The sequence below is a fragment of the Littorina saxatilis genome, linkage group LG12, assembly GCF_037325665.1.
Source record: "Littorina saxatilis isolate snail1 linkage group LG12, US_GU_Lsax_2.0, whole genome shotgun sequence".
NCBI lineage: Eukaryota > Metazoa > Mollusca > Gastropoda > Littorinimorpha > Littorinidae > Littorina > Littorina saxatilis.
The window spans coordinates 17,360,997-17,387,732 of record NC_090256.1 but is presented as its reverse complement, the minus strand read 5'-3'; the positions used below and the strand labels follow the sequence as shown (position 1 = coordinate 17,387,732).

The 26,736-nt window shown below is 44.0% G+C and overlaps 1 protein-coding gene across 3 annotated transcripts in view; it reads left to right on the top strand.

Annotated features, from left to right (window-relative positions):
- Nucleotides 1–26,736, top strand: part of LOC138981392 (complexin-like) — a 234,657-nt gene that overhangs the window by 39,258 nt on the left and 168,663 nt on the right. For 2 of the 3 annotated variants that reach the window (XM_070354304.1, XM_070354306.1), the window contains exon 1: nt 19,413–20,256. The gene's annotated coding sequence lies outside the window, so the exon portion shown is untranslated. Of the gene's footprint in view, nt 1–19,412; nt 20,257–26,736 lie in introns of those variants that run through there. The other variant, XM_070354305.1, reaches the window with a different exon arrangement.

Sequence of the window (26,736 nt, the reverse complement as noted above, 5' to 3'; positions counted from 1 at the left end):
TGAATGTTTTGATTTGTCCATTACACGTTCCATAAACTGAGCGTTCCCGTTGTTTGTCTTATCGACAGATTGAGAGTGTTGAGCACGTCCCTAATACAGTTATCTCCTGTTTAAAGGCACATTCCTTCTCGTCTCGGCTCGCCATTTCACATCTGGCCAGGCTTTTACGTGGGATAAGACCATCCCTCCACTTGGGCACATACCAAACATCTACACACTGACTGCTACCTGTTGTGAATTGGAAGTTTTATAAAATATTTTTGTAAAAGCCACTGGTGCACAGAGAACAACCATGTTGGTCAGTTTTGGTATGTGACCAAGTGGAGGGATGGTCTTATCCCACGTAAAAGCCTAGTCAGATCTGAGACAATGAGCCCAACTGTTTACACAGGAACTAGTGTGCCTTTACAAAACATATAGTGCATTTGAGGGCTATTTCTTATAAATATTCCACATATTTAGTGGAATGAAATACTGGAACCATCATCAACACCGTCAAGTTTAGGGATTCTTCTCATATAATGTTTCACAAATGTGATGGAATTAGATGCAAAGACCCTAAGGGATACCCTTTTTTAAGCTGCCCTCTGACTGATGTATTTTCTGTTCTTTCACCGAGCGTTTTGCTCTGTCAAACTCGGTATTTGGAGGAATCATGATTGGAAACGAAAACACGGCTAACCTGTGATGAAGAACGACATTTCAATCAACAGAGGGCATCTTCCTCGTGAAAAAAGCAGAAGCAACAAAACTGAGAGCTAGAGGGTTTGTATTGCTCCGTGAATGCACTTTTCTATTTTGGATCGTCGTAAAAGATTTGTCACTTTTGTGTTGGTTATCAAGTTACACAATAATAATTTCTGCAAGATAAACACATTGACCACAATGAATAAAACCATACATAAAACTTGCGCCTTCAGATAGTGTTGTTTCTAAGTATATTGTTTACAAGGATTGGAATAAGAGCATATCTTTTCACTGAAACAGTCACACACCAAACATCAACAGTGCGACCGGTTTCTGTGCTGATTAGGAATTGTCAGTTTCGTAGCTGGTATCATACAATATCAATAACAAACACTTTATTGTCACCCCCCGCGGGTTAGGGGGAGTCCCATATTGGTTGGGACGAGAAAGAATTTGCCCGATGCTCCCCAGCATGTCGTAAGAGGCGACTAACGGATTCTGTCTCTCCTTTTACCCTTGTTAAGTGTTTCTTGTATAGAATATAGTCAATTTTTGTAAAGATTTTAGTCAAGCAGTATGTAAGAAATGTTAAGTCCTTTGTACTGGAAACTTGCATTCTCCCAGTAAGGTAATACATTGTACTACGTTGCAAACCCCTGGAGCAAATTTTTGATTAGTGCTTTTGTGAACAAGAAACAATTGACAAGTGGCTCTATCCCATCTCCCCCCTTTCCCCGTCGCGATATAACCTTCGTGGTTGAAAACGACGTTAAACAACAAATAAAGAAAGAAAGACACACTTTATTGTCCATTAAAATAAATACGTTAAAATGGAACATTTTCGTCCATACCCATGTCAATGTGAATCATTCCAACTCTGCTCAAGACGCAGCGCGGCTTTTGAATGTTCGTATGTGTCTAAACGGAAGGATGATCCTTGTAACAGCCCGGACATGTGTGTGTTGGTACACATCATCCTATACACGGGAAAAAGTAAGCTTTGAACGTGAAGGGAATGAACGACCCTCACCCATCATGGTGCTTTTGTGAACAAGAAACAATTAACAAGTGGCTCTATCCCATCTCCTCCCTTTTTCCCGTCGCGATATAACCTTCGTGGTTGAAAACGACGTTAAACACCAAATAAAGTAAAGTAAAGTCACCCATCATGAGATTCTCTTTTTACATTTAGTCAAGTTTTGACTAAATGTTTTAACATAGAGGGGGAATCGAGACGAGGGTCGTGGTGTCTGTGTGTGTGTCTGTGTCTCTGTGTCTGTGTCTGTGTGTATGCATGTGTAGAGCGATTTAGAGAAAACTACTGGACCGATCTTCATGAAACTTTACATGAGAGTTTCTGTGTATGATATCGCCGGACTTTTATTTTTATTTTTATATAAATGTCTTTGATGACGTCATATCCGGCTTTTTGTAAAATTTGAGGCCGCACTGTCACGTCCTCATTTTTCGATCAAATGGATTGAAAATTTGGTCAATCAATCTTCGACAACGGCCGAACATTGGTAATGCATTTCAGCTTGGAGGCTTAAAATTAAATTAATGAGTTTGGTCATTCAAAATTTTTAAAATTGCAATTAAAACTATTTTTTTTATAAAACGATCCAAAAATAATGTCATCTTATTCATCATCATTTTCTGATTCCAAAAACATATAAATATGTCATATTCGAATTAAAAACCAGCTCTGAAAATTAAATATATGAAAATTATGATTAAAATTAAATTTCCCGACTCGATTTAAAAACAATTTCATCTTATTCCTTGTCGGTTCCTGATACCAAAAACATATAGATATGATATATTTATTTGAATTAAAAACAAGCTCGGAAAGTTAAAAAGAACAGAGATACAGAAAAGCGTGCTATCCTGCTCAGCGCAACCACTACCGCGCTATTCTGGCTAGTCCATTTCACTGCCCTTGCCACGAGCGGTGGATTGACGATGCTACGAATATACGGTCTTGGTGAAGAAAAAATGCAGTGCGTTCTGTTTCATTCTGTGAGTACGACAGCTTGACTAAATGTTATAGTTTTGCCTTACGCGACTTGTTATTATTTGGTCTTTATTTTCATCTCAACTTTTGTCCCTTTTTACATTTGGTCAATTTAATTAATGTTTAAGCGTCACCGGCCCCCGTAGCACAGTGGTCAGCGCATCGGGCCGGGAGGTCGTGGGTTCGAATCCCATCAGAGTCATGTGGGTTTTTCGGGCTACGGTCGGCTCCTACCCAGAGTGGAAGTGCTATGGTTCCTATGGGAAGGCTGGGATCACACAGCCGAGTGTCATTCACTTAACGAATGCGACTTTGAGAGTGCTCAGGTTCTGACCTGACCAACACCGCAGGTGCGGCAGTTCTCGGGTCTGGTTAACACCAGGATATATTATGACAGTAAGCGTAGAGTGCTGCCCTGTCACGTAGTCTCAAACCAAATTGGAAATATATAGCATCATCATTATAATCATCCTCAACTCATTAATCATCCAAAATTATAAATTGTCCTTGCTCTTGTGGCCCTTCATGCCCGGAGCTCTCATGGTGACCTTGGTCTCAGTGTTCCTGTTCCATCCTTCCCTGAATAGTACTTCTGCTGTCAGTCTTCAACGTGTGACGTTCTGGGGGGTCGACGGAGGGACGTGGTGGCGGTCTGCTCTCTGGAGGGGACGCTCACTCAGTCTGGCTCCGCGACTTAGCAGTCAATGTCGTTAGTAGGGGGCATAGTAGGTAGTGGGCTGCGTCCGTTGGCTCGGGACAGACCCACTACTGAACACCGTCGAAGTGACTCAGCAGAAGTGCAGTGTCATCTTCCGAGGGTAGCCTACCGCAGCGACCCGACATCCCTCCCTGGAGCGTCTGTAAAATCGACAAGTCTGGCAGCGGAACGAAATTCAGATGTGGATGGAGCAGTGAGTACAGGGACGGGGCGGCGTGAGAGCACACCGGGACAAGGAACAGGTGTAAGGGGAAAAAAAAAATGTTTAAGCGTCCAAGCTGAAATGCAATCCCAAAGTCCGGCCTTCGTCGAAGATTGCTTGGCCAAAATGTCGATCAATTTGATTGAAAAATGAGGGTGTGACAGTGCCGCCTCAACTTTTACAAAATGCCGGATATGACGTCATCAAAGACATTTATCGAAAAAATGAAAAAAACCGTCTGGGGATATCATACCCAGGAACTCTCATGAAAAATGTCATAAAGATCGGTCCAGTAGTTTACTCTGAATCGCTCTACACACACACACACACACACACACACATACACCACGACCCTCGTCTCGATTCCCCCCTCTATGTTAAAACATTTAGTCAAAACTTGACTAAATGTAAAAAGGCGGTTAATTTGCAGACGTTGTGTAGAGAAAATGTGCAAAAACTGGGGTCGGGGTGGGGTGTTGGGGGAGGGGGGGGGGTGTAAACAGGGAGTCCTAAAGGGGACGTTCCACCGTTCACAAGAAGTAGACGGCAAGCAAGGCTGTAGAGATGTCCTCGTACAAATGCAACTTCGAATTTTAACTGCCCTCTCCGGATCTAGAGGGAACACCTGTTGAGCTTGTTTGTTTGTTTGTTTGTTTGTTTGTTTGTTTGTTTGCTTAACGCCCATCCGACCACGAAGGGCCATATCAGGGCGGTGCTGCTTTGACATATAACGTGCGCCACACACAAGACAGAAGTCGCAGCACAGGCTTCATGTCTCACCCAGTCACATTATTCTGACACCGGACCAACCAGTCCTAGCACTAACCCCATGTCACGTTTCAATATATCACTTAAGGTGATTATGAACCGGTTAATTACTACTAATTAACTAACCACACCACGATCCACTCTCGCAGTCATACAATTAAATAGAGTCAACAAAAGTATAAGTTTCAGACGCCTGTTTATGTATAAACTCTCCACCTCCCTCGAGCCTTCACTCAAAATATGTTCCTTTTACGTTCTCAACACGTAAAAAACCCGTGATCACTGACAAAATGCCAGTAGTATATAGAAAATTATAGTAACACGCTGATCCCGTGTAAATACAGTCAAATGAGAATGTTCTGTTCAAAAAGCTCTAGTTCATGCAGGGGTCACACACCCCACGTTGTCACTACTCCAATGAAATCACAGATAAGAAAAGACAACGGTGGTCAACGGGGTGCGTAAGACACGGTGCACTTAGCTTTCTTTCTGTATGCTGGTTAGCCGGTATGCTGGTTAGTCGGTTTGCTGGTTAGCCGGTTCGCTGGTTAGCCGGTTCGCTGGTTAGCCGGTCTGCTGGTTAGCCGGTTAGCGTAGCTTCCTCAGGTCCCAGCTCCAACGTCTGCAGCTAGCAGTGTCCCGCCAAAGGCAGCCGTGCAGCAGTTACAGGAACACGAAACGAAGGCTGCAAACAGAAAGCATCGGTGCACTAAACATGTCTGCTACCCCTCACCCACCACCTTAAAACATGTCATCTTTAAATACCTCATCGAGCACGTGGGCCTGCACAAAACGGACTTTTTACAACAACAAAACAGTCATTTTCCGTCCTTCTCTCCTTATCTGCAAAAACCATTTACAGATTAGTATTTTAGCGTCACAGAGAGTAAATTATGCGCTAACCTGGAAAGAACAACAGAGAGTATTTCATTCCACAACACAGACTCATCAACAGCGTTAAATAATGATTTATTACCTCAAAAGCCTATGATTGTACTCTCATGGAAGCAAAAATCCGCTTCCTCCCTGGAACAGCCTCTGTTCGTCAACAGTGACCAAAAACGTCCAGAACCCCTTGTCGAATCCTTATGCGAAAGCCATCGCCGACGAAGGAAAGTTGACGACTTGTCCTCAGCAAAATACGTGGCAGAGAGAAGAAATAATTGGTGGAAGTTCCCTTAGAGTGCCGAATATAATACTCGGTGAAAAACCATCATACTCTAGAAACTGTGTATTAGATCCTTCCCCTTCTGCCGCTGGGTGTCAAGTGCGCCGTCCTTGTGCCTCTCTCAGACAACCTAGCCAATAACACGTGACTGACCTTGTCACAAAACCAGTCCAGCTATACACAATTCTGCCTCCCCAAGCAGAAAAGAGACACGAGAAACTCAATCCCTGAAAATCCCGTGTGCGCTGTCAGCGAAAAACCGTCAGCCCTATGACAGCAGAAACCTCCACTGTAAAACTCGTGCGCAGCAAACCCTCCGTGTTCATTGAGCACTGTCAGCAAACTCTGCTGTAGCCCAATATCACGTACAGGCGCTTTCTATCATAATCGACCAAGAACAGGCACTCCACTGAGTGACACTTTCTTGGTCTCTGTCACCCGATCGTGACACACCTCCCCTCTTCAAGACGAAACCTCGGTTTCGCTCACAGTCATGTTCTCCTCTACAGCCCGAGAGAGAAAGTCAGCTCCAACATTGTTGGCGCCCGGAATGACGCGTACCGTGAATTGGTACGGTTGGAGAATCAACGCCCAGCGCATAAGTCTGGCGTTTGCCAACCTTGCAACCTGAAGATATTGCAGAGGTTGATGGTCTGTTTCCAGACAGAAAGGTCGTCCTCAAGAACGAGCAACCCCTCGTTTCACCCCTGATGACTGCAACCTTCTCTGTCTTCTTGTCTTTGTTCTTCTGGTCTTTGTTCTTCTCCCCGTAGGCTGTCCTCTCTATGTAGGCGCGCAGCAGGTTGGCGTGGTACAGGCGTGCTTTCCCGTGCATGACGATCCTGTAGTCGTTCTGGCCCGCTTTCGCTGTCACCTCAAAAGGTCCTTGCCACTGCAGTTGTAGCTTGTTGTGTTTGACAGGTAGAAGTAGCAACACCCGTTCTCCAATCTTGAAGCTGCGCGGCCGTGCCTTGCGGTCGAATCCTCGCGCGTAACGCTGTGCTGCTCTTCCCAGGTTCTCTTGGGCCAGTTTGCTGGTCTCTTCAATCCTGTTCCTGAGTTCTACTATGTAGGTCGCTGTCGTCTGCACCTCCTCGTCAGCTTCTTCGTCCGTCCAGGCTTGACGCAGGATAGCCATGGGACCGCGTACCTGTCTGCCGTACAACAACTCAAATGGGGAAAAGCCCAAGCTCTCCTGAGGAACCTCGCGGTATGCAAAAAGCAATGCTGGGATGTACCTGTCCCACGTGCGTGGTTTCTCCTGAGCTAGTTTCCTCAGCATGGTCTTCAAGGTGCCATTGAACCTTTCCACCAGTCCGTTGCACTGAGCATGGTAAGGAGTGGTGAAGTGCTGCTCCAGTGATAGCAGTCGTGCTGCCTCCGCCATCACTCCTCCCGTGAACTGCGTGCCTCTGTCGGTGAGTACCTCTGATGGAATTCCCAGCCGGGACCACATAGTAACCAGAGCCTCAGCTACTCGCGTGGCTTCAATCGATTTCAGAGGGATCGCCTCTGGGTATCGAGTAGCGTAGTCCACCATGGTCAAAATGTATCTGTTTCCGTCCTCAGACGCAGGCAAGATGGGCCCGATGATGTCCACTGCCACCCGACGAAAGGGTTCGTCGATGAGCGGCATCTTCTCCAAGGGGACCTTCCTCACCCTTCCTTTGGCAACCACCTTCTGGCACTTATCGCAGGACGCACAGAAACGTCGGACATCCGTGCAGATGCCTGGCCAGTAAAAGTGGCGCCAGACACGATCCGTGGTCTTCTTGGTACCAAGATGACCTCCCAGAATCGAGTCGTGTGCCGTTGCCATGACACCCTCGCGAAACTCGCGAGGCACGACAACCTGTTTGAATGCACCTTCCTTGTTGCTGAACTCACGGTAGAGCAACTTCTTGTCCCTGATCGTCCTTCCCGTCCTTGGGTCCTGAAGAACCCGAATTTCCCGATTTTCCCGGCCGTGAGCCTGAAGATTTGCCGGAGATCGCCTGGGCGTCCTCGTGTACTCTGATCCAGTCGGCTGCCTCCTGAGTAGTCTTTGGCTGGTGTTCCTGCACGAAGGTCACCACCTCAGGTCGCAGGCTGGACATCAGTTGTTCCATGACTATGAGGTCGGCAAGGTCGTCGACGGTCCAGTTCTTCTCGGCCATCTCCACCCAGCGCCGCAGGTAGAGATTAAGGCGTGCCACAAACTGATGGCTCAGCTCGCCGCTCAGTCTCTTGCTGTTACGCAGACGTCGTCTGTAGGCTTCCGCAGTCAGGTTGAAGCGCTGGAGTAACGCCTTCTTTAGTGCCTGATAGTCTCTCGCCTCGTCGTCATCCAAAGCGTTGTAGAGCTGCAATGCGCGTCCTTTTAAGCAGGTGCTAAGGCGGCTAGCCCACGTGGCCTCTTCCCACTTCTGGTCAGATGCAATGCGCTCAAACCGGCGTAAAAAGTCGTCGAGCTCGTCCTTGTCATCGTCGAACGTCGGCAGTCTCGTACGGTCGGCAACAAACGCCGGCGCGCTAGCCTGAGTAAGCGTACCCTTCTCGGCCTGTAGTCTAGCTAGCTCGAGCTGGTGATCGCGTTCGGCCTGTTTGTCCTGTCTGTCACGTTCTGCCTGTCGTTCCCTTTCTTGTCTGTCAAGTTCGGCCTGTCGTTCGTGTCTCTCAAGCTCGTCTTTCTTTTCCTGTCTGTCAAGTTCGGCCTGTCGTTCGGCCTGTCGTTCCCTTTCTTGTCTGTCACGTTCGGCCTGTCGTTCTTGTCTCTCAAGCTCGTCTTTCTTATCTTGTCTGTCTCGTTCATCTTTCTCTTTCCGTTCTTGTCTGTCACGTTCGTCTTGTCGTTCCTGTCTCTCACGTTCGGCCTGTCGTTCTTGTCTGTCAAGCTCTTCTTTTCTCGTCTGTCGCTCTATGTCTTCCTTACGTTCTAACTCCTTGCGCTTAAGCAAACTACGCGCTCTAACGCGTGCGTCTCGCTCTGTCTGTTCCTCGCTACCAGGAGTCTCAAAAGTTAATCTCTTCGTAGGAGATCCCCCTGTAGCCATGGTTAGTTTAGCAAAGCTTTATCACAAAAGTAAGTCTAACGCAGCTATAGCTAGAATACGCGGTGATGAAATGGATACAAAAATCCAGCAACCGGAAGATGCAGAAGAAAAATCCAAACGGTGTAGAACAAAACGCGTAGCCTACTTTATGGCTGCTTTTTGCGGTGAAACAAAGGGTTTCCCACAGCCGTGGCCTACTTTATCGGCTGCTTTTTGCGGTGAAACAGAGTGTCTCCCACAGCCTCGGTTAGGACAGAAGTCCTCGGACCCTTCCCCCCCAAAATTCCAACAAAGTCAAAATATGGAGAAAAATCCAAGTAAAACAAGACGGTAGAAATGTAACCTGTTACAGAATGCGAAACAACAATGTAGAGAAAACTGAGTAAAACGAATAACAAATCCGCTAACCCCGCTCAGCTCTCTGCAACGGAAAACTCTGAACGTACAACAACAAAGATTCACAAACAAAGGAAAGGGAAGTAATCACAGTTAGCGCATACAATAGCTTACAAATTACAATTTACATTTCCTGCAAGATGTGAATCGCTTAAGGTGTGGTATATGATCAAAACTATACAAAAAAGGGTAGCACCAAGCAGAAAATAAGTCGAGCACTGACGAGATTATCTGCTCTTAGTTATCCTTAATTGGTGGGTCTTTATCAGTTGGAAATTAACTGAGTAAATCCCGGCTTGGCCCCCATGTGTCACGTTTCAATATATCACTTAAGGTGATTATGAACCGGTTAATTACTACTAATTAACTAACCACACCACGATCCACTCTCGCAGTCATACAATTAAATAGAGTCAACAAAAGTATAAGTTTCAGACGCCTGTTTATGTATAAACTCTCCACCTCCCTCGAGCCTTCACTCAAAATATGTTCCTTTTACGTTCTCAACACGTAAAAAACCCGTGATCACTGACAAAATGCCAGTAGTATATAGAAAATTATAGTAACACGCTGATCCCGTGTAAATACAGTCAAATGAGAATGTTCTGTTCAAAAAGCTCTAGTTCATGCAGGGGTCACACACCCCACGTTGTCACTACTCCAATGAAATCACAGATAAGAAAAGACAACGGTGGTCAACGGGGTGCGTAAGACACGGTGCACTTAGCTTTCTTTCTGTATGCTGGTTAGCCGGTATGCTGGTTAGCCGGTTTGCTGGTTAGCCGGTTCGCTGGTTAGCCGGTTCGCTGGTTAGCCGGTCTGCTGGTTAGCCGGTTAGCGTAGCTTCCTCAGGTCCCAGCTCCAACGTCTGCAGCTAGTAGTGTCTCGCCAAAGGCAGCCGTGCAGCAGTTACAGGAACACGAAACGAAGGCTGCAAACAGAAAGCATCGGTGCACTAAACATGTCTGCTACCCCTCACCCACCACCTTAAAACATGTCATCTTTAAATACCTCATCGAGCACGTGGGCCTGCACAAAACGGACTTTTTACAACAACAAAACAGTCATTTTCCGTCCTTCTCTCCTTATCTGCAAAAACCATATACAGATTAGTATTTTAGCGTCACAGAGAGTAAATTATGCGCTAACCTGGAAAGAACAACAGAGAGTATTTCATTCCACAACACAGACTCATCAACAGCGTTAAATAATGATTTATTACCTCAAAAGCCTATGATTGTACTCTCATGGAAGCAAAAATCCGCTTCCTCCCTGGAACAGCCTCTGTTCGTCAACAGTGACCAAAAACGTCCAGAACCCCTTGTCGAATCCTTATGCGAAAGCCATCGCCGACGAAGGAAAGTTGACGACTTGTCCTCAGCAAAATACGTGGCAGAGAGAAGAAATAATTGGTGGAAGTTCCCTTAGAGTGCCGAATATAATACTCGGTGAAAAACCATCATACTCTAGAAACTGTGTATTAGATCCTTCCCCTTCTGCCGCTGGGTGTCAAGTGCGCCGTCCTTGTGCCTCTCTCAGACAACCTAGCCAATAACACGTGACTGACCTTGTCACAAAACCAGTCCAGCTATACACAATTCTGCCTCCCCAAGCAGAAAAGAGACACGAGAAACTCAATCCCTGAAAATCCCGTGCGCGCTGTCAGCGAAAAACCGTCAGCCCTATGACAGCAGAAACCTCCACTGTAAAACTCGTGCGCAGCAAACCCTCCGTGTTCATTGAGCACTGTCAGCAAACTCTGCTGTAGCCCAATATCACGTACAGGCGCTTTCTATCATAATCGACCAAGAACAGGCACTCCACTGAGTGACACTTTCTTGGTCTCTGTCACCCGATCGTGACACCCATAATGCCAGACGCCAGGCGGAGCAGCCACTAGATTGCCAATTTTAAAGTCTCAGGTATGACCCGGCCGGGGTTTGAACCCACGACCTCCCGATCACGGGGCGGACGCCTTACCACTAGGCCAACCGTGCCGGTTACCTGTTGAGCTTACATCTTCCCATCGAAGGATTAATGCCTGCCGAGCCGTTAGTAAACAATCTCCTTCATGTTCTCTTTTAAGTAAGCAATAACTTTTTTTTCACCAAGTAAACAATCATTTGTTTTTAGTGAACAATTATCCTCCCCCTACCACCAAAAGCGTTCTCTTTTCAGTAAAAAACCCCAAAACAACAACATTTTTCCCCAAAACTTTCTCTTTTCACTTTCTCTTTTCAATAAACCTTCACCGCCCTCACCCAGCATCCGACCCAAATCTTTCTCTTTTCAGTAAACTATCTTCCCCCTACCTGCCCCAAAGCTTTCTCTTGTCAGTAAACTATCTCCCCACCACCACCCAAACTTTCCCTTTTCAGTCAACAATCATCTTATTTCCCCAAGCTCACTTTATTCAACTGTCGGTGATTACGTGACGAACGACTTCGATCCTCCTGTGTCGCTGGGGTGTGTGCGGTTTTTTAAGGGTCCCTTCACACAATGGTGTCTGCAAAGGCGTGTTGTCTGAACTGAGGGCAGCTGTCAAATTGTGTTTAGCGCTCATGTCGTCTTAGACTCACTCGTTTCCTTTTTGAATATTTGTTTGGTTTAAACTGTTTTATTCAACGTTTGTGCATTATTTACAAAAAAACGCATATAGAGTAAACAACAACAAGCATAATGCTTATAGTGGTGTTTACAGTTTTCTAGAAAAATACATATAAGTGGCGGCTATTGTACAGTTTAAATGAATATTTGTTTGTATAAACCTTCAGTCAATACTTGACTGAATGATTTAACGAGGGCGGAGGGTGAGGTTTGTCTCTTTAGGTAAGTGTGTATGTATGTGTGTGTGTGTACCCCCCGCGGGTAAGGGGGAAGAATTTTCCCGATGCTCCCCAGCATGTCGTAAGAGGCGACTAACGGATTCTGTTTTTCCTTTTACCCTTGTTAAGTGTTTCTTGTATAGAATATAGTCAATTTTTGTAAAGATTTTAGTCAAGCAGTATGTAAGAAATGTTAAGTCCTTTGTACTGGAAACTTGCATTCTCCCAGTAAGGTCAAATATTGTACTACGTTGCAAGCCCCTGGAGCAATTTTTTGATTAGTGCTTTTGTGAACAAGAAACAATTAACAAGTGGCTCTATCCCACCCCCCCCCCCCCCCCTTTCCCCGTCGCGATATAACCTTGAACGGTTGAAAACGACGTTAAACACCAAATAAAGAATGTGTGTGTGTGTGTGTGTGTGTGTCTGTGTCTGTCTGTCTGTCTGTCTGTCTGTCTGTCTGTCTGTCTGTATGTCTGTATGTCTGTCTGTCTGTCTGTCTGTCTGTCTGTCTGTGCAAAGCATATCTCAATGATGTGTAGAGGTTACATGCCGAGTCTCAGTAGATATTAAAAATAATTGTCAAAGTTAGCAGATCATGAAAAATGCGAACTTTAGCGATGATGTCCCCAGACGGAAGTGTTTTTTTTCTTCTCATTTATCTGCTACATGTACTGTCTTTGATGACGTCATTGCTGGCGTTTTGCAAACGTTGAGGCGGCACTACGACGACCTCATTTTTCAACCAATTGAAATGTTGGTCTGTTAGTTTCAGGCCGACACACTGACTATTATGTTATATCTCTTCACGCGACTTGCTTTCAATGCGGAAGAATGCCTCTATTGACAAGGTAACTATCTTGTAAATCACCACAGATTCATACATTTATTTACCTGTGGTGGTATTATCATTATTCTTAATAGCTGAGTTAATGTCGCGTTCATTCTTTTTGAATATGCTCGTTTTCTTCTTTTTGTCCTCTTAAAAATCTGGTTAAAGTTTTGATTTTGGCAAGCGAAAAAATCGACAAGGGAAATGATGTGTTGTTGCCCTTGGATGACCAATCACGGATGACTGGAACGATCGGACACACAGCTTAAACATTGCTTGCATTGACATGAAACTTGCAACCGTGTTTGTCTTTTATGCAGCGCAATGATGCTGTCAGAATGTGACAAACTTTTGCGCCTCATGCGTAATTCATCCGAGGATTTGCACCTCCCTTCCAGTCGCATGGTTATCCATCTGGATGCCTCATTATACACGCGTGTTGACTAGCATAACTCTTTCTCTCTATTTCTAGACAAGAAAGACTCGTTCTCTGTCTGTCTGTCTGGCTGGCTGGCTGTCTCCGTCTCTCTCTGTCTGTCTCTGTGATTCTGTCTCTCTCACTTTCTCGCTCACATATTTTCTTCTTAAAATATTTGATAAATTCAGGAAAAAGAACAAAATTTCTACAAGTGAGATTGTTCCATTGTAGATTGAGATAAACATAATCTCTCTCTCTCTCTCTCTCTCTCTCTCTCTCTCTCTCTCTCTCTCTCTCTCTCTCTCTCTCTCTCTCTTTCTCTCTCTCTCTCTCTCTCTCTCTCTCTCTTTCTCTCTCTCTCTCTCTTTCTCTCTCTTTTTCCCTCTCTCTCTTTCTCTCTCGATCTCTCTCTCTCTCTCTCCTCAAATGCACATTGTGTTGCATTCCATACAATGTATTCCATACAATGCATTCCATACAATGTATTTCTGTATTTTATATGATTGAATTTATATTTTTCATGTGCGTCTGTCTTTATGTGTTGTATAAAGGACAGGTTGGAAGAATAGGCTTTTCCTAAAACCTTTATCCTTTTGTAATAAAGTTCTGAGTCTCTCTCTCTCTCTCTCTCTCTCTCTCTCTCTCTCTCTCTCTCTCTCTCTCTCTCTCTCTCTCTCTCTGCACCCTCTCTCTCTCTCTCTCTCTCTATCCCTCTCTCTCTCTCTCTCTCTCTCTTTTTTTTCCCTGGCTCCCGCAATTTTTTATTGCAGACAAAAGACAGGATGGCGTTACACATGCCGCGGCATAAGATTGGTACATGTAGTGCAAATCAAAGTAATGCCGTAATCCTATCGAGTGTCACGTGCAATTTCCCCTCTAGGATTTATATCTGTCCCCCATTGCATGCTTACTTTTCTGGATGCTCAATAACATCCTTGGGTAACATCATGGGTACACTGTTTTTCTTCCGTCTGACCAAAATAATAGATACTGAATTTAATCTACGAACTGATAATGTAGGAAGGAAAGGCAGCACATAGGTGCAAATGAAAATACGAGCACTTTCGTACACACCAAACATTTTCGTGGGTTAATTATTGTAAAATTTTTCGTCGTATACCGGCCTCCCCCAGTGATCTCTTGGTTATTTAGCAATCCAGATGCTCAGTAAACACTATAGGCTGCAAGTAATGTCAGTAATGTTTTACTCCATTAATCCATATTTTAATCGATATCTGATCATATGACGAGATTGGTGTGAAAGGGTAACATTGAATCGGTACATTAGCACACATCAAATTCCTCAACTCTGTTGACTTTTATGCAAGTAATTTTATACTCAAATCTGAAAATTGCCATGAAAGGATAACAAAAACATTCAGAATCGGCACATTAGCACAAATCAACATACTGCCGCAACTGTGCTGCTTTTAATGCAAGTAATTTTATACCCAAATCTGAAAATTGCAACATGAAGAGAATGTGTGAAAGTGTAACTTCAGAATCGACTCATTAGCACTTACCCAAAAATGCTGTCGCAACAGTGCTGATTTTTATGCAAATAATTGTATACTCAAATCTGAAAATTGCCACATAAAGAGATTATGTGAAAGTGTAACAGAAAATGCACATTTTGTTTGTTTTTTGTTTGCTTAACGCCCAGTCCACCACAAAGGGTGATATCAGGGCGGTGCTGCTTTGACATTAAACGTGCGCCACACACAATACAGAAGTCGCAGCACAGGCTTCATGTCTCACCCAGTCACATTATTCTGACTTCGGACCAACCAGTCCTAGCACTAACCCCATAATGCCAGGCGCCAGGCGGAGCAGCCACTAGATTGCCAATTTTAAAGTCTTAGGTATGACCCGGCCGGGGTTCGAACCCACGACCTCCCGCTCACTGGGCGGACGCCTTACCACTAGGCCACCGTGTTGCGGTAAAGTGAACATTAATCGAGTCGCTTAGCACTAACAAAAATATACTAACGCAAGTGTGCTGATTTTTATTCAAGTAATTTTATACTCAATCTGAAAATAAAGATTGTGTGAAAGTGTAGCAGAAACTGCAGAATCGATGCATTTGTGGAAACCAAAATACTGCTGATTTTTATGCAAGTAATTGTATACGCAAGTCTGAAAATTGCCACATGAACAGACGAACAGAATAAGTCACTGCGGAATCGGCACATTAGCACAAACCAAAATACTGGCGCAACTGAGCTGATTTTTTGGCTCTATAAATCTGAAAATTGCCATTATGAAGAGATAATGTGAAAGTGTAACAGAAACTGCGGAACCGGCGCATTTGTGCAAATCAAAATATTGCCGTAATTGTATCGATTTTCCTTGGGTCATATTGCCCCTGCGGTCTTCTGCACCTCTGTTCCTCATTAGCATACTGAGCCATCTGCGGGATTATTGAACGCTTCTGGTCGTCTGTGGTTAGTTATGTTGTTCTTTCATTGAAGACGAGAAAGGGCTAAAACTAAAAGTGTGAGCGAATAGTTGAATGGACTCATAACGGCTTAGTGTTATTAGTTTTAAGTGCAACCTTTAATTCTTAATAAATGTCATGTATTATATGTCTGTGATCGCCTGACACTGCATGTCAATTTTCCTTGTTTTTATAAGGACAGTAAACTTTTGAGTCTTGAAAAAAAAAATAGTGGAGTGAAGAGCAGACAAGGCTACTGCATGGGTTTAGTCTTACGGTATGCTCCCTTAGTGTGAGAGAATAGTTCAATGGGCTCATTATAGTGGAGTGACGAGCTGGCAAGGCTACTGCATGGGTTTAGTCTTACGGTATGCTCTCACAGTGTGAGAGAATAGTTGAATGGACTCATAATAGAGGAGTGAGGACCTGGCAAGGCTACTGCATGGGTTTAGTCTTACGGTATGCTCTCACAGTGTGAGAGAATAGTTCAATGGGCTCATTATAGTGGAGAGACCAGCAGTCAAGGCTATTTACTAATTTACTAATTTAATTATTTAATCAGTCAAGGCTATTTACTGTTTTTGAGAATGAATGCAAAAACAGAAGGAATTATTAGCAGAATTAATTTTTATAAATGACACTTTCGTCAATCTGCGAAGCTAGTTCAGCCAAACAAACCAAAATAAAAAACTAAAATCACTGTCTATGCACTGTTCAATGTTGCATTGTTTGTTTATGTGTTTATAAGTGATCGGATAGGCCTAGCCCTTGTAGAAGGCTGGACAGGTATGAAGTGGGTTAACATGATTTGTGTGTGTGTGTGTTGAAGGAAGGTATCTTTAAAGAAATGGTAAGTCTTGGGCTTGTACCTTCCGTTCCCCCCCCCCCCACTTCCCCCACTCTTCACAGCCCCCCCCCCCCCCCCTGCTTCTAGTCGTGTGCGAAAAAGTCCTCTGTCTAACCCGTTGCACGCGAGCTGTCTTTTGAGAGTGTGAACAAATGGTTGAATGAAATCTCAGTCGTGTGTTAAAAAAAAAGACAGTTTTGAATAATTGAAGACCCACCCCAAACCTTCCGCTTGTTATCATCTGTGGTTATGGTTCTCTTTCTCACTTGTTGCACACTAGAAATCGTCTGATACGACTTCTCAAACGCTTCCAACTGACACTGATTTTTTTAGATTTTTTACTCTCTCTTTGTCTCTGTCTCTAATCCTCTCGCTTTCACTTTCTCTGTCTAAGTTTATCCGTCTGTCTGTCTGTCTGTATCTTTGTCTGTCCTTTTTAAAGAAATGCGGCGGCGCCAGATGTTGAAAACAAAGTTGAGCTTTTTCGTATGGATGCTGGCTTAACAAAGCCTCACCTCCAAAAGTGATTTATTTAAAAAATGTGTGTGTGCTCACTTTCTTCCCCTCCCTGCTTCTGTTTTTCTGTGCGCCTGTGTGACAGTGTGGAGGAATGGGGCGGCGCCAGATTGAGAGGTAATTTGCCTTGATCATGACAGTGTTGTTGTGAGGGAGGGGGACGTCAACGTGGCATGGCCGCTTGCAAGGGCTATTGATTATTCCCCCAACACACATTTCAGCAATGCACGCGGCTTCGGTCGTCTACACACACACACCCCTCTTGCCCCCCCCCCCCCACCCTCCCTCAACCCCACCTCCACTCACCCCTACCCCACCCCTCCTTCCTTTGCCCCTTTCTTCTCTACTTCTCTCTCCCCCCACTCCCCCCACCCCACCCCCCCCCCCCTCCGCCCAACCTCACCGTTTGCATCGTCTTGCTTCCACGTCTAATCATCCCCTTAACTAAATCCCTACCCTTCCACGCTTAGGAGCGTCGATGCGAGATGGTCATATGTTGCACATTTAGGCTTGTCAATACGACCGTACGACAACTACTACGGCTACTACTTCGACGTCGACGTGAGAACATCATATGTTGCACGTTAGGGACTTGCACGACGACCACTGATATTGATGTACTACTTCATCATTGGGCAATAGTAGGGGCGTTAAGCCTCTACTCCGTTTGAAAGATAGTACCGTGGTGGTAGTCCACGGTTGCTTAAGTTGGTTAACCGGGTTACGGCCTTACAACCGCAAGATCACAGGCCTTAAAACTATACTAGCTGCATGTAGTAAGCTTATTTGACGGCAAGCCTCTGTGCAATGCCAGATGTGCCTTACGGTTACGTTAACGTTAACCACGAGTGACTTAAAAGTCCGTAGTGATGTGTTGCACTTTAAGGACTGGCTTTCACTACGAACGTACAACTACTACGACGTCGATGGAAGAATGTCATATGTTGCACGTTAAGAAGAATGTCATATGTTGCACGTTAAGAAGAATGTCATATGTTGCACGTTAAGAAGAATGTCATATGTTGCACGTTAAGAAGAATGTCACATGTTGCACGTTAAGAAGAATGTCATATGTTGCACGTTAAGAAGAATGTCATATGTTGCACGTTAAGAAGAATGTCACATGTTGCACGTTAAGAAGAATGTCACATGTTGCACGTTAAGAAGAATGTCACATGTTGCACGTTAAGAAGAATGTCACATGTTGCACGTTAAGAAGAATGTCACATGTTGCACGTTAAGAAGAATGTCACATGTTGCACGTTAAGAAGAATGTCACATGTTGCACGTTAAGAAGAATGTCACATGTTGCACGTTAAGAAGAATGTCATATGTTGCACGTTAAGGCCTGGCACTGCGACCGTAAGGCGTCCACTGGTACTACTTACTTCGACGTCGCGTTAGGGAATGGCTTGTACTGCGTCGACTTCGACGACTACTACTGCTACTACAACGACGTCGATTCAAGAACGTCACTCAGGGACTGACTGGCACTTTACGATCCGAAATTAACAGAATAATTAAATTACTTCCAAGTCGATAAGAGAGAGTGAGAAGGGGGGGGGGGGGGGGAGTGGAAGGGAGAGAGCCTAATAACTACGAATATCGCAACGAATTTCAACATATGACCCTCACTTACGTTACGACTGAAAGGCCACCAATACTACAGCAACTGCTACTACTACTACTACTACTACTACTACTACTACTACTACTACTACTACTACCACCACCACCAGAAAGTTACATGTTGCACGTTACAGCCTAGCAATGCGTCTATGCACGACTGATATCGCTATATATTACTACTAATACTAATACTACTACTACTACTGCTACAACGGCGACGACTTTTGTTTTGCTGTGCTATCGCCGGTCCCGTTTGCTGCTCATGCAATCAGTGCTGTCTCCTGCAGGTGTTGTGACCGTTGATGGGACAGCAGATACATTCATGTCGTGGTACGGTAATAACGCGGTTGGCAACATCAGAGATACTGAGTCACAGGCAAGCGATTGGCGGGCAGACATGCCTTAGACAGACACAAGACAGACATAAGACAGACACAACAAGGCACACGAACATGCTAACATGTACATAGATATACACGCGCACTCACACGCTCACGCGCGCAAAAACAGGCACGCACGCATGCACACGCACGCACGCACGCACACACACACACACACACACACACACACACTACCCCCCCCCCCCTCCCCCGCAAGCACACACCCTGATACAGCCCCTACACGCAGTCCATACACAAAACGACACACGCACGTCAAAACACTCAATAAAAAAAACACCCCTCGCAACATCGCTAACTACAACCACAAATCACAGGTTTACGAACAGACTACAGGCATTTTAGCGCCAGTTTTGACAGAATCTGTCCACCGAGTGAAAGAAAACAGCGACCGCCTGCGGAATCCGCGCTGAAAATCGGTGGCTGGCGAGATCGCGTTGCGTTGGTAATTATAGTCTATTGAGTGCTGGATGCTGTGACTGCGTTCTATATTTCCACTGTTATTGATCTCATTCTGAGCCGAGGCCTCGTCAGCTCTGCTGAGCCCGACTAGACGAGAGTTGGCTCACGATCCCAGATCGAAGAGGCACAGTTTGTGGGGGAACGACTAACTGACTCGACTGACTGAAACCCTCAATAGTGCTCTCCAGAGCCCGCGCTCCATCTCTCCCTCGGCCGATTTTGCATGCGATGCAAGCACACGCGACAAGACTGATCACTCACTGGACGGTGCTGGTGTGAAAAGTGCGCTCGCGTGTGTGTTGTGTGTGTACGGGCAATCGTAGACTCGATCCGCCACTCTATATGCTAGAAACTTGCGGAGAGAGCTGCGTGTATAGTAAACAAGCTAGTTTCAGTGTACTGTTAAAAAAAAGTCCTCCTTCAACGACATCATTTTGTTGTTGTTGTTGTTGTTGTTGCAGTTAGCCGTTGGATTTAAGGACTTCTGACAAGAGACCAGCATCGACACCAGAGAAGACAAGTAGGCTAGGGAAGAAGACTGAGGGGGAAGTACGGCATTGTTCGCTCGTGTGTCGATCTGTGCTTGCTGCTGGAGCATCAGTTGGGAAGTTCTAAAGGACGGGCAGCGGACGAACGCCTGTTGCACGAGCACTGGAGTTGTTTGCCTGTGACAGCACCAGAAGCGCCAGAACAAGGAGACCCTTTCTCGAGCGACAGAAGGGCTGCTTGCTTGTGTTAGTACCAGGAGATCCCACCAGGAGCCCTATTGACTGTGACGGTACTTGAACGTCCTTTCAGAAGCAGCAGAACGTCTTTTTGCCTGTGACATTAGTTAGGAGACCCCTTTGGAAGCGGCTGGCTGGACGCCTGTACTAGCCTTGGATCCTGCCTCTCTTTGCTGTGAAAGGTATGAACAGTTTTGATGCCAGAAGTGTTCAGTGTTAAATATTGTGCAGTGTATAAGTAGACTTTCTGTCTCTGTCTGTCTGTCTGTATGCATGTCTCTGTTTCTCTCTCCCTATCTATGGTCTGTCTCTGTTTATCTCTTTCTCTGTCTTTCTGTTTCACTGTCTTTTTCTCTCTCTCTCTGACTTTCTCTGTCTCTGCCTCTGCCTCACTTACTTTTTATCTCTCCAAATGTCTGTGTTTTTGTTGTTGTGTCTGAAGATTTTCTCCGGTTTAATGTTGGTTTAATTTTCTAACAGTGATTCTACCATGCTTGCATTTCTAGTTGTTGGAAATTCCGTCTGCTCCAATATTTACCTACATTTTTTCAGTATGGAACATCAGATTTGTACTAACGATGAGCAGTGAAAGAGATAAATTATACAAGTGTGTTTTTAGGCAGTATGTGATACGTTATTCAACATGACACACACACACACACACACACACACACACACACACACACACACACACACACCCACACACACACACACACACACACACGAACGAAGTCACGCACGAAGTCGCGCACGCCCGCACTCGCACACACACGAATGCACACACACACACCGGCACACACACACACACACACACACACACACTCACACACACACACACTGAAAACCCCCACCTCAGCTCTCTCTGTCCTAGTAACCATAGATCTTTGAGAGTCAAAAAACGACCGTCTATTGACAGTGGCTTGAGAGTCAAAGGACCTTCACTTCGGAGTGCCAAATCGTCCAGCTTTCAAGTTAGTCCTGTAGCACAAACGCACAGTGACTACTCCGAAGGGAAAAGGGTTCGCGAGAAGTGACAGTGAGGAATGTTTCTGTGTATTGATTCTTGAGGTTCTCTGCAACTAATATCCCGGCCCCCTCTGTGTAAGGGTATAGAGAGAGGTCCATTTCCAGTATTAAAAAATGTCAGCCGCACCAAGTGGTCCTCTTTCGCTCGGCTGGCTAACCTGTTCCTTCACATTTTTCACCAGACTTGCTTTTGTGCCGCCTAAATACAATTTCGTATAGGCCTGCGTACCCTCTCCCATGGACGAATGTGTGAAGAGATGGCCAAACGGCCCGATTGAAAGAGACATGGACCTTTAAAACTGAAATACAAATTATTTTAAAAAAACTCGAGGATTGAAATCGAGAACCCTCCGCGGGTTAGGGGGAAGAATTTACCCGATGCTCCCCAGCATGTCGTAAGAGGCGACTAACGGATTCTGTTTCTCCTTTTACCCTTGTTAAGTGTTTCTTGTATAGAATATAGTCAATTTTTGTAAAGATTTTAGTCAAGCAGTATTTAAGAAATGTTAAGTCCTTTGTACTGGAAACTTGCATTCTCCCAGTAAGGTAACATATTGTACTACGTTGCAAGCCCCTGGAGCAAATTTTTGATGAGTGCTTTTGTGAACAAGAAACAATTGACAAGTGGCTCTATCCCATCTCCCCCCTTTCCCCGTCGCGATATAACCTTGAATGGTTGAAAACGACGTTAAACACCAAATAAAGAAAGAAAGATTGAAATCGAGAGAAAAAGTGTGGTTGAGCTTTAAATTCAATTAGAACGGTATTTCATTTCACTCGCTAGGTTTGGTACGAAACATATTGAGTTTCACGCGTAAATGTCAAAGTTTGTCAGGATAAATGTTCGTAGGGAAAAGAAAAGAAAATTGCCACTGTGAATCAGCTTTCTTCCTGTTCCTCCCTCCCTCCCTCCCTCTCTCCCTCCCTCCCTCTCTCCCTCATCATCCACCTCCCCTCGCCTGTTTTTTCTTCGCGTGTGTGTATGCGTTTTTGTTTGTTCGTTAGCCCGTCAGAGTATTTCAGAATACAGAATGCTTAATAGTTTCTTGCTCAGTAAAACCAGGATTTCTTTTTAATGTGGCGGAAAAAATAAAAGATAAAATGACATAAAAAAATATATTAAAAAACGGTTACGTTTAAGGAATGTTTAAAAAGAAACATAAAACAAACATAAAAACATCCACAAGAACTTCCACGTATCTGTCTTTAATGTTGACAAACAGGATACACAACAGACAAACAGCTAGTATAAAATGATTCTGTGACTTATCTTTGAACGTTCTCTCCTTCGAAATCGAAATCTAGAAACAACAACCCACATAAAAAACACTATTCTTGGCACTAGGCTGGGCAGAAGGAAGACACCCCCACGGTTTGCAACAAGGCAGACCAAAGATGTATTTACACCCCCGGTATAGGGGTGTGTATAGGTTTCGGTCGATGTGTTTGTTTGTTTGTTTGTTTGTTTGTTTGTGTGTTTGTGTTCGCATATAGATCTCAAGAATGAACGGACCGATCGTCACCAAACGTGGTGAACAGGTTCTATACATTCCTGAGACGGTCCTTACAAAAATTGGGACCAGTCAAACACACGGTTCGGGAGTTATTGGTGGATTAAAATTATACAAGGACTTATAGAGGGACATCTTAATGGTCAAAGGGAATAACCATTCTCACTCAGTCACTGCCATCAACTGAGAAGGTAATTTCCCTTTGACGGGGGTGTTTTTCCTACCTCGGAGGAATTTCTTGTTTGTTATTAACTTAAGTGAATGCTATAACCATTCCTCGTAATTCTTGTACTATGCGGGCATTACGAATATGTTATTTTGGGTTTGTTTGTTTGTTTTTGTGTTTTTTGCATGTTCTTTCCTTTGTTTTGTTGTGTGTGTGTGGGTTGTTGTTGTTGTTGTTGTTGTTGTTGTTGTTTTTGTTTTTGTTGTTGTTGTTGGTTTGCCTTGCGTTATTAGATATGCCGTTGTACATAGTAGTTACGTTTGGCGCAGCAGTAGATTTGGCTGCACTGCTTTGTCTTTGAGGACAGTAACATGTCTGTTTTTTCAGTATTGCTGCTCCGAACTTCGTCCATTTTCTTGTAGAGGTTCCTGTCTTCCTTCCATCTTTGTCTTCTTCTTCAGTAGATTGGTTTAAAAAAAAAGCAAACTCATTAATTCAGTTAGTTTATACAACTGATACTCCAAAAAAAGAAAGAAACAAGTCGCGTAAGGCGAAAATACAATATTTAGTCAAGTAGCTGTCGAACTCACAGAATGAAACTGAACGCAATGCCATTTTTCAGCAAGACCGTATACTCGTAGCATCGTCAGTCCACCGCTCATGGCAAAGGCAGTGAAATTGACAAGAAGAGCGGGGTAGTAGTTGCGCTAAGAAGGATAGCACGCTTTTCTGTACCTCTCTTTGTTTTAACTTTCTGAGCGTGTTTTTAATCCAAACATATCATATCTATATGTTTTTGGAATCAGGAACCGACAAGGAATAAGATGAAAGTGTTTTTAAATTGATTTCGACAATTTAATTTTGATAATAATTTTTATATATTTAATTTTCAGAGCTTGTTTTTAATCCAAATATAACATATTTATATGTTTTTGGAATCAGCAAATGATGGAGAATAAGATGAACGTAAATTTGGATCCTTTTATAATTAATTTTTTTTTTTTACAATTTTCAGATTTTTAATGACCAAAGTCATTAATTAATTTTTAAGCCACCAAGCTGAAATGCAATACCAAAGTCCGGGCTTCGTCGAAGATTACTTGACCAAAATTTCAACCAATTTGGTTGAAAAATGAGGGCGTGACAGTGCCGCCTCAACTTTCACGAAAAGCCGGATATGACGTCATCAAAGACATTTATCAAAAAAATGAAAAAAACGTTCGGGGATTTCATACCCAGGAACTCTCATGTCAAATTTCATAAAGATCGGTCCAGTAGTTTAGTCTGAATCGCTCTACACACACACACAGACAGACAGACAGACACACGCACATACACCACGACCCTCGTTTCGATTCCCCCTCGATGTTAAAATATTTAGTCAAAACTTGACTAAATATAAAAAGCCAACAACCAAAACAACAACAAATAAAATGAAAACATACACAATCAAACAAGACAACAAAATAACAACAACAACAACAACAACAACAACAACAACAACAACAACAACAACAACAACAACAACAACAACAACAACAACAACAATGATAGCTAGCACACGCGCTTCGTCTTCTTCTTCTTCTTCTTCTTGCTAATGCGGCTATATCCAATCAACAACGCATATATCGCTTTACTTTTCAGTTGAAATGATTTTCACTCATACTCCTTTTAAGCTTTTAGTCCAACAACATGGCGTACTTAATGCACCTTATTGAATACTGGCGTTCGCCATAAAAAAATACAAGGCTTTCAGATCCTTCATGTTGTCGAAAGCTATAGTTATTCCGGGATGGCTCGTTTGTAAGAATGCATTAAATATTAAAGCGATAGCCATTCGAGCGCGTGATGATGGAAAGTAGTGCCACTGTAGCTGAACATTACGCTGCAGCACTTTAAAGGCACACTCGTTCCCGTGCAGACGATTATGGGCAGAATATACCTGCGCAGTTTCTGCGGCACAGACGACGCACTGCCTATTATTTATGCCGCGATAGGGATTATGACGAGTTCTTGGCCTGTTTTCCTTTCATGCAACGTGTAGCGGGCTGGGATAATCTGCAGTGCGTCGTCGGTCCTGCTGAAGTTACATAGGTGAGCGGAGCCCCTTACACTGACCATCTCAGATCTTGTCAGGCTGTTTCATTGGATACACCCCTACACTTTGTCACATACCAAAAACTATCACCCTGACTGCTTTCGTTTTCTTTTATGAGTTGGACTTGTTTATGAGTTAATGTCAATGTTAATGTTAATGTTCATTGGTGGCTGTTACCAAATTGATTCATACAAAAATCCTCAATATGTACAGAGAGAACCCAGGCTGTTCATTTTGGTATGTGACCAAGCAAAATCCTAGCCAGACCTGAGATGATGAGAGCATAATTATGGGAAGAACTGTGCCTTTAACGACAAGGAAAGCTTGGGAATTAAAAATACGTGTACAGAGATTCCGTCAGCATCCGGACTAGGCATATATCTTTAGATGTGTTTACCTTGAAGCCACCTTCCTTCTCGTGTAAAGAGGCATGTAAACCCGCACAGATGTGTCCATGGAATAAGGGTAACAATTCATTTGGACACAAACTAAAACTCAGTGTCGTGGCTGCATTGTTTGCAGAGTAGAAGTTTTTTTCTTGAAATAAGGTTTAAACTGACACCAATGTCAACATGCGAAACTAATTTAGCAGAATGATCCCACTGTGCACAGCCAAGCTGTTGATTTTTGGCATGTGTCCAAGTAAAAGAATGCTCTCGTTGAGAGCGGAAGCTCAGACAGATCTGTGGCCGGCGGTAAACATGATCGTGTCTGCAATAAATACGGTGTCTTTAACAAGGGAAACACTGTCCAGATACGTGTACAGGGATCCCGCCGGTATCCAGACCGAGCCGGTTTCGTGGACTCGAGGCGGTCACACTGACATGGTATGTTTCAGGAATACTTACCAATCAGTCACGTACACTGTCGGAAGATCAATGGCAACGAAGCTCTGAGTACCCTCGATTTTGTCTTCTTTTTTTTTTAACAGTTTTTACTTTTCGTGATTAGGGAGAAAAAAGAAATGCGAGCCGACTCTACTGGGATGTCCTAATTGACAAAGGAAATTATTACCCTGCCGCAGATGTTTCGCTTCGCTTGACAACGGAAAATATCACCCGGCTAAATGGGGATTTTACTTGACAACGCAGGGAGTAACGATCGTTAAAGACAAACATCGTAACCTTCAAGATGCTTCCGAACAGCCCATATATCTTAGTGTTTGAATTGCTTAAAGGCACAGTGCAGCCCACAGCCTTCGTTTTGCGTTTTTGTTGCAGCTGAGTGCATTTACAGTTCAAAAATCCTCCTATGGTAGTAAAACAAACCCAAAACTACCCAACGACGACATCTGTGAAGCTCGACAGTTTCTTGTTCACGCGAGTGCATAAATTAACCTAGTTATTACGTGGTGTTTGGTCGGAGTTCGATTCAACTGAGTGATTCCGGCCTCGATTTTGTTTTACACAAACTCATGATGACGTCTGACATAGTTTGCTAGTGACGTGTCTTTTTGTGCATGATGTGGTGATCTACCTGATCTAAATTTAGATCCAAAAATAGGTCAAGACCAGCCGGGTCCGAGTACGAAATTAATTCGTAAAAAAATCGCAGTTCTTGACTCTTTGGGTGCAAGTCAATGAAACTTGGTAGTTCTTCTAACGGATAGCTGCCTGAGGTATGACTAAAAGCCCCAGGGGCTCCGTGCACCTGGATTTGACAAGTTCAGTACCTTTAAGGGATATTTTCCGCCAGTATGATGACTAAAACAATCGTACAATATTGCGGAATAATTCGAATTCGACGAAGTCCGGACTACGGTATTGAATTTCAGCTTCGCAGCGTAAAACATTTCATATTTATTGACCAAATCGAATTCCCAGAAACTGATTAAAACAATGAGTGCATTGTATTCCTCATC